The sequence below is a fragment of the Tachypleus tridentatus genome, chromosome 2 (genome assembly GCF_004210375.1).
Source record: "Tachypleus tridentatus isolate NWPU-2018 chromosome 2, ASM421037v1, whole genome shotgun sequence".
Classification (NCBI taxonomy): domain Eukaryota; kingdom Metazoa; phylum Arthropoda; class Merostomata; order Xiphosura; family Limulidae; genus Tachypleus; species Tachypleus tridentatus.
This window is the reverse complement of record NC_134826.1, coordinates 23,016,330-23,030,380: the sequence shown is the minus strand read 5'-3', so window position 1 is coordinate 23,030,380 and position 14,051 is coordinate 23,016,330. Positions and strand designations below refer to the sequence as shown.

Below are 14,051 nucleotides of genomic sequence, written 5' to 3'. Positions count from 1 at the left end.
TCTTCTTGATATGTCCTCGAGACCAGGAGATTGAGACTTGCAGAACTGATATATCTCAGGCACTCTTAATTCAACCTCAAATGGTTACTCCCAGTATGCGGGAACATTTGTAAGCAGATAAGAATTATGGTGACGACAAGTGATCTGAACGTTTCGAGACTTATTAGATTAGTTTCTTTGGAAATTCAAGGTCTTTATGGGCATTTTATTGTATTTCAAGATGCTGTGAAAAGGTCGTCAATGGGCGTGGAAAGTAACAATAATTGAACACTAGACAAAACTCAATGATTTTTTTATCACAATGCTTTCAGGTGGAGCAGGTGAAACCTCGTAATGATCAAGTGAGAATGGGCGTTATAGAACACTGTTGAACTTTTAAACAATGTCCAGCAGCTATGGATTACATTGGACGTGACATCATATTCATCATCCCAACATAATGATACAATCTCAATGTAAACTAAGTCCAATGACGTCAATTTATTGAGATATTTACACCTTTGAACTTACAAAACCGTATCTGGTGGCAAAAACCAATAAAGAATGTAATATTTGAAATCACAAGTCATACTTTCATGATGGCACCAATATGACCATATTCCAAGCCATCCCATTGAATACTTGGTCCAAGGGAACTGCATTAATCAGGAAGCACCTGTCTCCAAATTACATGGAGAAGATAAATTACATGAGAACATCTCAGCCAAAGCAAAAAGCCAACCGTGTTGAAGGTGACAATAAAAGTAAGATGAAACAGTATCAACTATGATGGTTACTTGATTAGAAACTGGTGTTTCTTGTTGTTTTCAATTACTGAGCGATGTTCATGGTACAGTATATGTTTTACACTGTGTGATTTTTCACTTGATTGTCGTGCATTTGAAATATCTGCAAGTGAAACTTTTATGCAACCTTTACTTTCCAAGTAAACGAGTAATAACTCGAAAAAAAATGTTGGATTAATAATTTCTGATAATCAGAGCAGACAACATGGAACTAGTTCACTTGATAAGAAATCTGAGCTTGTTCAAATAAAATATTTTTATTCCGAGCATTCTTAATAGATTATCCCGGCACGGCCAGGTGGTTAAGGCACTCGACTCGTAATCTGAGGGTCGTGAGTTCGAATTCTGCTCACACCAAACATGCTCGCCCTTTCAACCGTGGGGGCGATATAACTTTCTGTCAATCCCACTATTCGTTGGTAAAAGAGTAGCCCAAAAGATGGCGGTGGGTGGTGATGACTAGCTAACTGCCGTCCCTTTAGTCTTACACTGCTAAATTAGTGACGGTTAGCGCAGACAGCCCTCGTGTAATTTTGCGCGAAATTCAAAACAAACAAACCAATCTTAACAGATGATTCCCTGTAAGAACTTACATATAAGTCAGCTTGATTGCATGTTGTACCGCAATAATCTAGTTGGTACAGATCAGATTTTCTGAGTTACACTCAGAGAACAGCACAATAAGTATACGTATGATGTGTAAAGCAGGAAAAAATAATCATTTCTGTCCATATTAATTTGCATGTTTATCCGATGTAAAATATTTTTACACCCATAGATAGTAGTGTTGATAGGACAGATATGGCAATCTGGATAGATTGGCTTGTTAAGGATTGTGAACGGAATTTTGCTGACGCTTATTTTACATCTTCAGTGTACAAATGGGATATTTTGGTAGAAAAGTCTATTTTCGCTTGTTTTCATCTCTGCTTGCTTTATTTTCCTGGTACTGCTTGAAGTGGAGTAATCATAATTCCATGATGATGTTCGCAGAATTTACTTCAACATGTTTCAGAAAATACGTGGAATAAGCGACTGGTGCTAGTAAACAGCTGTAGAAACTATGACGTCATTCACCATTGACGTCACGTAGTACAGGTTGTGCGTTGGTTGTTCTACCATGTGGAAATAGAAGCACGTGCGAAGTCCACGTGTATTTAAGGTATTTATTAAAGCACTTTGTGTGGATATAAAGTACATGAATGTGAAATATACAATAATACAACTTTTACATGGAAACAAATAATTTTGGTTTGAAATATTAAAATGGGATAGTGTAGTGAAAAACCACAGTGGTTAATTTGGACTATACTTGAATAAGAAACGGCTTGATATGTGTATTCTCAATGCAAGAAAGGACATTTAAGGTTCAGGTTCAAAGTAAAGTATTTAAATTTATATGGTTTTTACTGGAGGAAGGATACTAAGTTGCTAGAGAACCAACAACAGATTAACATTGGTGTTAGTGAATGTATGTCTTGTGGTTTTGAGAACTTACACCAGATTGGTACATATATAACTGAGTTTCGAAATGTAAAATTACAATGTGCTCAAATGAAATAAAACATAATATTGTTTTTAAAAAGTTTAAAACAGATTTGATTGGAAAGTATCATCTCTTGCTAATAACTCATGAGGTTTAATATCGATATATTTATGCATTAATTTTATGCTAAATATATTTAACTGATTGTTAAAGAAATATATTTTACCTGTGGACACCATGAATCTAATCCTGAATTCAATCATGAAATAGCGCCCGGCATGGCCAGGTAGTTAAGGCGTTCGACTCGTAATCCGAGGGTCACGGGTTCGAATCCCGGTCGCACCAAACATGCTCGCCCTTTCAACCGTGGGGGCATTATAATGTGACGATCAATTCCACTATTCATTGGTAAAAGAATAGCCCAAGAGTTGGCGGTGGGTGGTGATGACTAGCTGCCTTCCCTCTAGTCTTACACTGCTAAATTAGGGACGGCTAGCGCAGATAGCCCTCGAGTAGCTTTACGCGAAATTCAAAACAAGCAAACAAACAATTTATGAAATACGGCATAATTTAATTACTTATTCGGGCAATTGAAAGGCAGCTTGAGTTATAAGCACAGAAATCAAAGTCAAAGCACTGTTTACCGTTTCCATGGTAGCTGGTATAACCTCATTTACAGTTTTATCACTACTTTCTTCAACATTGGACTTAGACAATGTCTGTATAAGAACCACACAATGATGGAAGAACCCTCACGTGTATATGAGGATTGAGTTTAATGACTGATGACTGTTGCCCAAGGGTCTAGCTCATCTAGCTGCATTTGCACTGTTCCATAAAAACTAAGTAGATTTTAGATTCACTGTTCCTTTGAAGAAACGTGTCCCAACATTAGCGTGACGAATACACTTGCTACGAATGACACAAGGCATCGAATTCATGCAATTTTTCTTTCCAACTGTCATTTGTATAAAAAGGGTGAGGTTGCATCCAGGTTTGTCGTGATGCCTTATTCTTATACTGCTGACTAAGCTTCTTAGCTTTCACGAATTGTGTTGGCTCGGCTTTTGCAATCCTTACTTCGCAATGGGAGTTATGTCTTCTAATTGTCTCGGGCTGATGACTCTTTTAATAGCCTCTTTTGTAATGTCTCATATTACATTAGGAGGATTAAGAAAACCAATGTCTGTTGTCAATTTTTCAACAAAACTACCCTAACTTTACAATAACCAAATGTCTGCCATTTAATACAGAAATATATCCTGCCATGAAACTTCAATTCATAGCTTGGATAACAACAAATGTCTGTTCCTTTCAGTCATTAATCTTTCAATCATTTGACCATCCTAACGGCTACTCAAGCAGATAACTCCAGCCGTAATAATTACGAGATCGTCTTTCTTGTCTCTTGTGTTCATCAGAACAAACCAATTGCTCCTCCATTGGCATTTCCGGATCTGACTCTTCATAAACAGAAAGGTATGTGCTACCATATCTGTCTTTTTGGAGATCATGTGACACAGGACTTGCAACATCAGAGTCAACTTGGTCTGTCATCTTTGTCTTCTGGAGTAATCACTTTTAGAGTTTCCTCTGTGAAGTAAACTTTTAAATTGTTGATGTGTTTCACATGCACATATGTGCTGTAACTATTATTCACTTTACTGAGCTACTGATAAAGAAGATAGAAATCAGACCAGCCAGAGACTGCTTCTTTACATGCTTTAGAAAGGTAAAAGAACCATACCAAGTCACCAGGCTTAAACCTGTTTTCATACTGTTTTTGTTTTGTTTTTCTATGTCATCTCTTCTGACATGTAGCTTCTTTACCTATTTGGTGTCATACAAGCACATATATATTGGCCATTGCGGAATGCAACCATTCTACACGTTATTCCAGACACGGCGATATGTCTACACTCTCTTAAAAACCGTACATATATAAGCTACACTAGTGTTTTACTTCTCTTCCAAATATTTGGAGATCTGAAGAACAATCACTTGACTGTTGCGCAATTGAGTATTATACCAGCATATCATGCAAGAGGTGCTAATTCAAATCAGTTCTGTCAGGCTTTAACAACTTACTAAGCTTATGTGTAACAATCTGGGTTGTCCATTCAGTCAATCAGTCAGTTTGGTGATGATATATATGTTTATATGAATGATAAACTCTTGATGAGAAAATTATATATGTAAAACGGCTGGTATCGGTAGAAAAAACACTATGTTGAGGAGTGAACAACGTTTCGATCTTCTTCGGTCATCATCAGGTTCACAAAGAAATAAATAAGAGGTAACTGAACGATAGCGGACCACATGTTTAAAGGTGGTTGTGTAACTGAGTGTAGGAATGTAGAGGGCATGCTTAGATGTTCGATTATATTTATTAATATAGGTATAAAGGTGTTCCTTTGTATTGGTTTATTTTGGGTTTAAGTTGTTGTATAAGTAAGGCTTCTTTAATTTTGCGTTTGTTTATGTTTGTTTCTTTATTTAGTATTTGAGTGTTTTCTATGGTTATGTTGTGTTTATTTGATTTGCAGTGTTCGAGAACGTGTGAAAGTGACTTTTCTCTACCTATATCAACCGTTTTTACATATATAATTTTCTCTACAAATGGGTTTTCTCGTCATCAATGATTGAAATTTTGATGAAGTTCAGTCGACATTACTGCTTTGACCAAGGTGTAATTTAACCATAAATCATTGATAATGTGGTGCAAAACCTAGAAAGCTGTAGGTTTCTCGATCAGTAAAAACGGTACAAGTCCTTGAAGAATCAGCAGAGAATACTTCTACGACTGACAGTTTGCACTTCTGCTTACATAAAAGCACACTTTTCTGCTTTGACTTTCAAGCCCACATCCTTCATAATACCGTTTACAGATTCTCAGTTCAAGCTGAAATGTGTTACAAAAGAAAACTTTGTCACCCCCATATATATATGATCTCTCCTGTTGCAGCTGGCCTCTAGGCGTGATTCCCTCAAACATTAAGAATTTGTGGGGAAATTAAACAGGCAAATTGGCATACTATATCATTTGTACAGTCTTTCTTGAGTGTATAAAACTGTCTTAAGTCAACTTTCATTCTGTAATTCCACTTGTCACTTCTAGTGTAGTGAACCAATAAGACATTTTTTGTTATAGCTAAACATTTATCTCTGTACAGTAAAAGTAGGTCATCATCATGTTCTCCGTTATGAAATCTGCACAGAATCTTAGTGTTATTTACCTCTAGACACTCCATACTCTCTAAAGATTCTTTTATCCCATCTTTGAATTTTAACATCTGCTTAATTTTAGTGTCAGCTATATATATATGTGTGTATGTATATTTCTAGTGTTACAAAGAAGCCAGGTAGATAGTTTTTCTATTACATGTATCTCATATGCTTGTGTATGATGTTGGGTGACAGTTGTCTAACCCCACTGTCCATCTGGCCCCACAAACACATATACAAACTCCTTGAGCAGTTCACCGAATTTATTTTTCTATGCTCATTTCAGATTACTTGCACAATCTTCAACCAGACACTCTGGAAACCCTGGAAACTATGGGCTCGTTCTTGTTTCGATCCAAGAAACTCAATAAGATGATTCAGTGTGCAATAACTTGTGCCATTGTTGCCAAAAAGAAAATGTAAGTGATTTTGATTTACTCAGATAGATTGCTGTCTGAGCTGGATCAGTCTAGTTTCCAGACTTTAAATAACATGTTTTACATATTGAATCTAACAGTGCATAGACTACTTACACATTACAGAAAGTTTCAATATTCTTTATATACACATAGTTCACTCTTCTTTTAATCCAACCTGGTTGACACTGGATAAAAGAATCGAGTCTGTAGCTCCACAGTTTACTTATCCCTGAACCGAGTATTATCAAGATGAAGTGAAAGACATGTCTCTCCACTAATACCGTGTTGCCATTCACTTAAAAGAAATTTGTGCTAACTGGCTGAAGCGATGGCTTAACACAGAATACCTTGTGCAGAGTAATGTCAATAAGGTAATATATATCATTATCAGCAGGTGCAACATGACATTCATCCATCAGTGATGTCGAGAAAACCCACTTGTAGAGAAATATATATGTAAAAACGGCTCGTTTGGGTTGAGAAAATATTTTACGTAGAGGAGTGAACAACGTTTCGACCTTCTTCGGTCATCGTCAGGTTCACAAAATAACCCATCCATCGTTCTTTAAGCGTGACCTGACTGTTGCATTTACCCAGGTTGGTGGCAAGGTTCGACTCAGGATCTACTACTTTAAACCAATACGTACAGACACAACTGCTGACTATTGCCAGCATTTACAAATTTGTTGCAGTGTTGGTATGAAAAGTTAATGAATGAAACTTTTGATGAAACATTCCACGTCCACATTTGTTGTTTTCATTTATACAAGTAAGTTTGTTTTATCTCTGTAACCTTAAAAGACTAATTTTTCTGCTGACATTCGACTACGTTATCGAGAATTATCTATTTTGTCTTCTAGTTTGGAAATGTAAGTTTGTTTTTGAATTTTGCGCAAAGCTACATGAGGACTATCTGCGCTAGTCGTCAATAATTTAGCTGTGAAATGCTAGAAGGAAGGCAGCTAGTCAATACCACCCACCGCCAACTCTTTCATCAACAAATAGTGAGATTGACCGTCACTTTATAACGCCCTCACAGTTAAAAAGGCGAGCATATTTGAAGTGACGGGGATTCGAACCCGCGACCCTCAGATTTCGAGTGAAACACCCTAACAACTAGGCCATGCCGGATCGGAAATGTAAGTATCATGACAATTGCAGCATTCTCGATCCAAGAAACTCAATAGGATGATTCAGTGTGCAATAACTTGTGCCATTGTTGCCAAAAAGAAAATGTAAGTGCTAAACTTTGTCATCACATCTTATTGTGTTCTTGGCTACTGGAAACGGTGTAAAATCTGAATGTCCTCAGGAACGCAGTCCTCGGACTAAGTTCCTCAAGAATGCACGTCTTCGGGTTGAGGTCATATTTAGATGACTTAGTGTATGATCGAGCCTGCATCATTGTCATATGATGATCCGACATGTGATACCACTTTTAGTCATCATATTCCACAGTTTCCTAAGACCCCTGACATGGTTGTGAAGTATTATCAATATGTGTTGTCGGCCTTCAAATTTCCTAATTAACTTCTAATGTTAATTCAAAATGAGATTCCACTTATTCTGCCTTAGGACATTAAAATAAAAAAAGCCAAACTTTGTTTAGCCCGTACATCTATCCATTCTCTTTAGCTCTTGGGCAACTTTTAAAACACTCTGAAATGGTTGGTCTAGTCTCTACAAGCACATTGGAGTTCCAAAACGATCATTCTCGCTAAGCCTTGAGACATTCAGGCCACTTGCTGCTACCATAGCACTTCCCTACTAGCCTGTAGCCCTGCATACGAGGTGTAACAATCTTTCGTTGCGTTAGGAATGCCTTTGTTACTAGAATGGATAAAAATGCCTACATAACTCTCACCATGGCTAGTAAAAAATTCTAGGCCCAGAAGATTGCCTTTTCTAGACCTTGCCATATTCTTGGGCTGAGTACTCATTACCTCTGCATTTTTCTCGTTTCCATCAAAGTTTGATGTGGTCTCAAAGATTATTTTCCATGATAGCACAATTTACAGGTTTTACTGTCTCAAGAGTCAAAAGATAATAAAGATGATAAAAATAAATGCACAACGAAAATGCTTTGGTTAAAGCACTAAATTGTTATTGTCGTCCGGCAGAACCAACAGAAACACCAGAAAAACGTAGATTCAGAACTGTTGAGCGATGAACAAATTTAACAAGGTTAAAAAGAAACAAACATAAGTGCAGTTTTAAACACAAAATTTCTTATTTACCAAACACAGTATTATGTCACCTAAAATAGATGGACTTCTTCATCCTTATTATCTAACCAGTAGAGTTGTTAAACAAGAGGGGAAAAGACCAAGAGAAACAATTTATTAAATATTGTAACAAAACGAAGAAAGACAGGTGTCCTATAGGTAACATACTTCAACAAACAGTCAACGTGTAGCCATAAGCTAAGCCAAAGGTACGTGTCTTTTAGTATTACCCGTTCGAATAAGATATATTTCAAAAGATCCATACAGAAACACCTACACTCTATCTCGAAACTCAAGGACAAAGGTTGCATGTAGACTTTACCTGTGTAAAATTAGTAGCACATGTTTATGGCCTTGAAACGCCCAGTACACGAAAATACCATAACCAGATGATGAAACTGTATGAAAATATACATTCTGTACTAGTTATGGAAGGGTGAATTTTTATTATTGTACATGGAAAGTTTGTTTGTTTGTTTTTGAATTTCGCACAAAGCAACAAGAGGGCTATCTCCGCTAGCCGTCCCTAATTTAGCAGTGTAAGACTAGAGGAGAGGCAGTTAGTCATAACCACCCACCGCCAACTCTTTTACCAACGAATAGTGGGATTGACCGTCACATTATAACGCTCCCATGGCTGAAAGAGCGAGTATGTTTGGTGTGACGGGGATTTGAACCCTCGACCTTCAGATCACGAGTGTAGTGCCTTAACCACCTGGCCATGCCAGGCCTCAAGTCGCGTGTTCGAATCTCCGCTACGTCAAAGATGTTAACCCTTTTAGCCGTGTGGACGTTATTATGTTATGATCTATCCCACTATTCATTGGTAAAATTGGGTGACGATGATTAACTGCTTTCCTTCTAGTCCATCACTGCTAAAGTAACAACTACTAGCTCAGATAGCTCTCGTAAAGCTTTGCGCCAAATTTAAAAAAAAAACGAACAACTGTCTGCATTTGTGTGTGTTTAAACCTAAATAAAAGCAATAAATACAATTAAACAGTGTTAACAATAAATACAATTTGTACTGTATTTCATATTTTGCTCTCTTGACTCAAAACATCTGATTTTCTCCCCATCATTTCTGTAATTTTCTGTTTTCAAACATTTTCTTAACATATCTATTCTTATAATTACTAAAGCTGCCACGAGCCAGCACAATGCCAAGCACGTGCCTCTTTCAACATGTTCCTCCAACAGTAAGCGAGACAATAGAGTAATCAGAACTGAGGTTCAATGATCAGTGATGTCGAGAAAACCCACTTATATTTTCTCAACCCAAACGAGCCGATTTCACATATATATGAAGTTCAATGAAATCCTCTCGTCTTTCAACGAAGATGCACAGATATCACGTGAAGTTGGTCACGTGACAAGAGCCTCCTCAGTGAAGATGTCTCTAATTGTATTCTATTGTGCAAACTCTAAGTGGAACTAAACTAGCCGTTAATACGACCTTAATGCCGAGTCTATTTTCAAAGCCACAAGAAGAGTAAGTCATCGATAAAATAAAAAAAAAAAACGTTTCATATAGTCGAACAGAACGGCCAAACAGAACCAGAGTGATATTTTAAGAAGAGAATACTGGAATATTTTGAATAAAATTATCCTCCCAACGATAAATTAAGGCTCTGGCATGGCCAGGTGATTAAGGCACTCGACTCGTAATCCGAGGGGCGTGGGTCGAATCCCCGTCAAAACAAGCATGCTTGCCCTTTCAGCCGTGGGGTCATTATAATGTGACGGTCAGCCGTACTATTCATTGGTAAAAGAGTAGCCCAAGAGTTGGCGGTGAAAGGTGAAGACTAGCTGCCTTCCCTCTAATGTTACACTGATAAGTTAGGGACGCTGACGTAGATAGCCCTCATGTAGCTTTGCGTGAAATTCAAGACAAACCAAACGATTAATTAAAATATGTCATTTACATTTTAACCAAAACAGAAATTATTGTATTTTTCTCTCGCTCTCTCAATCAGAGTATGCTCAGAGAAAGTTAAAGCTATTCTAATGAAGTGTTATGCACCTCAATGAGAGAGAGAAAAGGAGCTAATTATATCATTTAGTACTATTTTTTCTCGCGGAGATCAACGAAAATTTAGAAACACTACACATATATTTGATTCATAACAAATAACAAAGTCAGTAATTTCTGTCACAAAAACGAAACTCTTTTACGAACTCTATCGATCAAACCCTAATAAGTAATGACGTAAATAAAACAGTGATAGGTGCACTTCAGTGCTCTTAGGCTAAAAGGTACGTCACAAAACATAGAAGTGCCTGTTAACACACAGAATAATGTGGTTTAAAGAAAGTCCTTATGTGTTTCAAAATTGTTTTACCAACAAACTTTAAAAACCTACAAAAGCCACTTCCTTTAAGTATTGCGTTAATTTTGTTTAAAAAAAAAACAGCAATTTGTGTTCTAGAGTATAATTTATTTTACAACGTGTTTTATTTTAAGAACGACACTCAATACCGTACAGATCACTTACATCGTTACACAACAAAACTTCACTTAAAACAGTGTCGTGTTTTTAATTGTGTCACTCTACGTAAAGACAGCCATTTTGTTTTATTGAGTTTTACAAGTTGAAAACAACTCGTTGAATTCTGTTATCGAGGTTAAAATAGCCTGATAACATATGAACTTGGATGAAGTTTATACTACAATAGCTACCATAAGACTTATAATACATTGTTTAATTTATAGTGCAACATGGTTTAATTCCCTATCTCGTATTCTATATGTTCACTTGTATTTAAACAATATGAGGCATTCTATAGTTGTGTCCTGTATTGTCACCAATATTTAAACAGCATGAATAATTGTATATTGCCACTTACTCTAATTCAGCAACTGATATGTACATCAACATTTGTTTGTAAACAATGTGATGTGTTATATGGTGTTAATTAGTGTAATTCAGCATGTAGTGTTTATGTTATGAACTGAGTTTAAACAACATGGAGCATTGTATAGTTTCACGTGGATTAATTAAATACGCAGTATTCTATATTATCACCAGTATTTAACCAATATGATGTATAGGGTCGCTTAGTTTAATTCAGTAAAATGTACATTGTCGTTTTTGTTAAAGTTGATAGCACCTTCTATGGAATTACTTGGTAAAGAAGGTATGTGTTGTTACCATGGAATTTAACCAAGGCTGTTCTTGTTCAAACAATAGTTTTCATTGAACAGAGAGAGCAGCCTAGAATATTACTACACATAATTGAACGAGATTTAGTGATATGATAGGTTTTGGCTTTTAGATACAGGCACCAGTCACGACTTGTGAGGGAAGAAATGAATTAGCACGTGAATGGAGCAAATGAGAAATGTGGGACGTGTTCTTATTACGTGAGATTCTAAAGTCATGTTTTTGTTTTTTAAATCACATTTACATTACTGTTGTTCTTTTACCACCCGAACTAAAGAACCTATAGATTAATTAAACTAGTGAAACTTGTACCACAATAATGGTTTCGATTTCACGTTTCTAACATGAAGAATTTTTCATTCATTTGATTCAGCGATTGTTCATTATTTGTAAATCACCGGTTACTTTTTAGTTACAAGAACGTTTTGTAAACCGATTGTCAAAGAGAAAAGTTTGAGATTTTAGTCCTACGTTTATCATTCTTCAACAATATACGGTATCTTTTAATTTTATACAATGGTCTTTCAAGGAAGACAGAAATATTTCTGTTGAACCGTTACTGTGTAGATTAGATTTAGTGTTAAAAAAACAGGTGACTCTATATATCAAGTATATTTTTAACACGTAGTTTGTCTGATTTTACAAAATCGTGAACTATAAAATGTGCTTCTAGTATAACAAGTTGTCATATGGATCGAGGGTAGTCGATTGTTAACAATGTTTATTTTCTTGCTATATCTTGACATTTCGAGACTGTGCTCTATTGCCGGTTGTAAAACTATTAAACACTGGGTTGTATATACTGTATGATTATAAACAAATTTCCGCATTTCAGCGTGTCATATCCCACATACGACAAAACACAAGTGCTAAGGATATTACACAAATACCACAGTTGTTACATGTTGTCACCAGCGGAAACACTGATTTTTCTGGAATATTTTCTATGAGTATAAATTAGCCTCTCGATCGCGTTACTGCTTATCCAACCAACAGGTCAATAACAAATTAGAAGATAGATGAACTACTGAAATATTATCACAGACTGCTCTTGTGGAACACCGTAGAGTGTACACAACGAACTGAGGGCCTTGTTCCAGTGTTATCGTATACAAGTTCATAAAAGAAGAATGTGAAGAGAGGGTCACCTGTGATCAGCCATGTACAGGCAGACAACCTACACCTACCGAAACTGTCCCAAATCTGAATGTTCCGAGGAAGAACAAGCTACCATAAGTGTACATGGGCCCAGCACTGCACCTTGTGTCCTCTAGTGTCTAGATTTGCTAATTTCAACTGTTTGTAAGGCTCTTCGATTAAATGCTACATATTGAAACATTGAAGAAGTATGTTTAAATCGACTTCATGATTTTGTGTTATGGACTAATGAAGCGCACTTTTCTCTTTCTGAAAGTGCTTCTACACGCATTAGCTGGTAAAACTAATGAACAACTTAATAGTTTCTACACACCTTTATGATACTAAAGTGACAGCGTGGTGTTGTTCCACAGCTTACTTTAACGTTGAGCCTTATGTTTTAAAAGAACCATCATCACAGGAGCAGTGTACAGTAAATGGTGTTGTACCAGTCATGCTCACACCCAATGGATTTTCATACGTCACCAACAAGATGGAACAGACGCCAAAGTTCTCAAGCAGAATGGTGTCCCACACAGATACACACACTAATTAACAACCAGGTGAAACACGTCTTGCAGGAACACTTTAAAGACCGAATCACTTCCAGTTGCCTTCCTTGTGAACAACCATCGAACCGAACACCACCCAGTTTCTAGTATCGTGGGTATTTGAAGTCACGCATGTACTGTGGGAAGTTTCGCATAATTCCATAATTCAAAGATGTAATTGTCTGGGAAGTGATCAACATTCCAGAAAAACTGCGAGTTATTGCTGTAAAGTCTGTTGTCACACAGATGCAATGCATTCTGGAATCTGGAAGAGCACATTATGAGCAGCTGTTGTTACTTATCAAACCTGGTATCAAAATGGTGGTATTTCCATTCGGATGATACTCTTAACTTCCTTGTGCAATCTCACATTCATATACCCTACAAGTTGCGAGATGTAGTGCTCTAAAATGGTAAACTGTTTTTATAACGACTTTGTATATATCATAAGAACCGACAAGAGCAACGAGAGGCAGAGATCAATGGAAACCCATGCTAATCAACGCCCTAGTTGGTACCTATATATATATAAAACTACTATTGAATACAAGTCTAACAGAAGTCGTGGCTTTTAGTTGTATAAGTCTGTAGTTAGTTCTTATTTGGAAATTTTCGTCCTAAATCTTGTGATAGGCAAAATACATTGGGATTTTAGAAGGGATATAGAGGAGGGCAATGAAAGACCGATTTAGGAGACAAATTGTGTTATTAGGATACTTTGAATTATCTTGAAGGTCAGTCTGTCTGCCTTAAAAATAGAAGGTGGTCAAAGATAATCTAATTTAAGTATTGAAATATTACTATGAGAATGGTGATCTAATCTAAATCTTAAAACATTATTATGAGAATGGTCATCTAAGTTAAGTATTAAAATATTATCATGAGAGGAGCGATCTAATTTATGTACTGAAACATTATTAGGAAAATGGTGATCCAATTTACGTATTGGAACTTTATTACGAGGATGGTGATCTAACTTAAGTATTAAAACATCATTATGAAAAAGCGATATAATTTAAGTATTGAAACATTATTATGAAAAAGTGATATAATTTAAGT

At 36.4% G+C, this 14,051-nt stretch overlaps 1 long non-coding RNA gene across 1 annotated transcript in view; it reads left to right on the top strand.

Annotated features, from left to right (window-relative positions):
• The window catches only part of LOC143235320 (uncharacterized), a 29,974-nt gene that overhangs the window by 10,086 nt on the left and 5,837 nt on the right, over window positions 1-14,051 (top strand). Inside the window, exon 2 of the long non-coding RNA XR_013019030.1 lies at window positions 5,783-5,915. This is a non-coding gene — a long non-coding RNA (uncharacterized LOC143235320). The remainder of the gene's footprint in view (window positions 1-5,782; window positions 5,916-14,051) is intronic.